This window comes from Sceloporus occidentalis, unplaced genomic scaffold (genome assembly GCF_023333645.1).
Source record: "Sceloporus occidentalis isolate IW3139 unplaced genomic scaffold, rSceOcc1.0.p SCAF_76, whole genome shotgun sequence".
NCBI lineage: Eukaryota > Metazoa > Chordata > Lepidosauria > Squamata > Phrynosomatidae > Sceloporus > Sceloporus occidentalis.
This window is the reverse complement of record NW_028317056.1, coordinates 3,940,188-3,942,488: the sequence shown is the minus strand read 5'-3', so window position 1 is coordinate 3,942,488 and position 2,301 is coordinate 3,940,188. Positions and strand designations below refer to the sequence as shown.

The following is a 2,301-nucleotide window of genomic DNA, read 5'->3' as shown; positions in this document are numbered from 1 at the left end:
GTTTGTAGTTTGTAGAGGTCTGGCCCTCTAAAACCATTCCAATTTCTCATGTGGCCCCATGGGAAAATTAATTGCCCACCCCTGGTCTAATGGCTTCGTGATTTGCCTGATTTGGCTAAATAGACTTGTTACAGTAACTGCATGAGGCTGATAATGTTTGTTTTCTTACAGCGATACTTGGTGGTAAAATGAGTAAAACCTGATTGGTTGGCACTGAGCTGGAATGAATGAGTCAAACCTGATTGGCTGGCGCACTGTGGGAACTGTCCTATAAACAGAAAGGTAATCAACTTTTTCTTTACAAACTGGTGCATCCTCAACATCTGGTCACTAAAGGCTTAAAGATCTCGGAGCTGAGTTCTATTATAAGACAACGGAACCTAAATCCCCCGTTATACTGCTGCGCTAACGAGACGGCTTTATGTAGCTAAGGCGGAGGGGGGCAGGGGTGCTATGCGTGTTATAGGATGATATTTAAACTTCTGACACCTCAAATGAGTATTGCTCGGGCAGTACCTGATATCACTCAATATCTGAAGACGCTGCACATGACGCTATAGACGTTGTTACATGAAACTCCGTTCCAAATCTCACAGGCTCTTTATGATCTCTTTAGGTCATCGGATGAGGCTGCGGATTTAAGGTAAGGAACAGTTTAAGAATCTTAAATTAGATTTATTTATTCTCCTGCGAGCCGGTGATGATACAACAAAAAATTTTCTGACACCTCATCTGAGTGCGTTTTACGCATTTGCTGTTACGACGTGTCTGAGGCTCCTCCAGAACGAAACTAAACCAGATCACGAACGGGCTACTTGGAACCAAAGCTCCTAAAGTCTTATATCCAGGAGGTTAAAAGACCCTTCATACCTACAAAGCTATTTACATAAAGGGGTAACAGTGCAGCAGTTCATGGGGGGGGGGCCCTATTTATTAACTGTGTAATAAGATGAATTACCTTATTCACACACTTCTGGGTTTCTGGGTTATCTGTTGATGCTGTGAGGTGACATTTGGTGTAAAATGCTGTTCTAGAACAGATGTAGATGGCCATTGTTTCCGTGGTTTTAAGCCATAGACATGGCAGTAGCTCTTAACGTGCAGGGACTCCAGCTGAAACATGCAAGCCGTGTCTTCCAATAATGCAGGGAAGGATTCACGAGGATCTCTGCTTATGTGGTTTCTCTGCCCAATCTTAGGCTTGCAGCAGATTCTTGGTTAAACATGTCTCCTGCACATGCATGCGATACTCCCGGGGCCAAGCGCATCTCCTATGAGCCTAGGTGATGGGAAGGGGTTCATGTTACAGTAGCGGGATTGTGGCTTCCAATACTGAATTTACCTGATGTTGGCGTAGATGGGGCAGCACCTTGTAATAGCACCCCGTATAATGCAACTTTTACTGTTACAGGAGTCTGTCTACTGATCTCTCCCATGGTGGACAAGCATGAAATCTGCTTCGAGGGGTCGATGTGGAGTCATTTAAAGAGACGATCTCATGTAATGGAGCACTTCTGTTTATTGTGTGCTATTCTGACTGTACAATATCTCATTGAATAAAGGAAGAACTTATTACTACCTACGAGACTTGTGTCTTTCAAATAAGTACAGCCTTTCTATAGTTGGCAGGGATTCTCCTCTGAAAAGAAGACAAATGTTAGAAAGCATAACCTTTATTTAGAGGTGTAAACACTGAGCGATGTCTGGAGCCGTCATCACTGGAGGAACTGCTGCTTAAACCCCTTCCACGGCAGGTGGGGTTAAAAGGACTGAATACTTTGTAATATAGAACATGCTGGTATGAAGTAAGCTGCTATATTACATATAAAAGCAACTTAATGGGTGGAAATAACCATAGATCCCTTTAACCCCTTAATGACCAGTAACTGCCTCTTAAAGCTATTTTAAGATTGCTTTTTTTTTGCATGCAGTGTTTCTATAACAAGCAATCAGTTACTGCTGTGGTGGTGTCCTTTAAAAACCAAAAACAAGCTTCCAATGGGCTCTCCAGACCCTCATGAGGGTGAATCCAGGTACTGGATTCAATCATGCAAGTCAATGGAGCCCACAAAGTGATTAGTAAAATAGAAAAATGGAAGAAGTTAGAAAAATGTACATGTGGTAACATAAAAAAACTATGCAAGAGATGTCGCCATCCAGTTTCAACCAAACATCAGTTCCTGGCATGGATATAGTTGGCCTGCTATCTGTTTGGGGCAGATATCCAGCATACGAGTCAATGACGCCTAGGATCCGGGGCTGTGTGTGACCACATGTTTTCTTATCGTATAAGCCATGGAA

General features: G+C 42.9%; 1 long non-coding RNA gene across 1 annotated transcript; it reads left to right on the top strand.

Annotated features, from left to right (window-relative positions):
* The first annotated feature begins 240 nt into the window (after positions 1–240).
* On the top strand, positions 241–1,500 carry LOC149285813 (uncharacterized). The gene is made up of 3 exons (XR_016277753.1): positions 241–282; positions 617–643; positions 1,412–1,500. It is a non-coding gene; the product is annotated as an uncharacterized LOC149285813 (long non-coding RNA).
* The last annotated feature ends 801 nt before the right edge of the window (positions 1,501–2,301 follow it).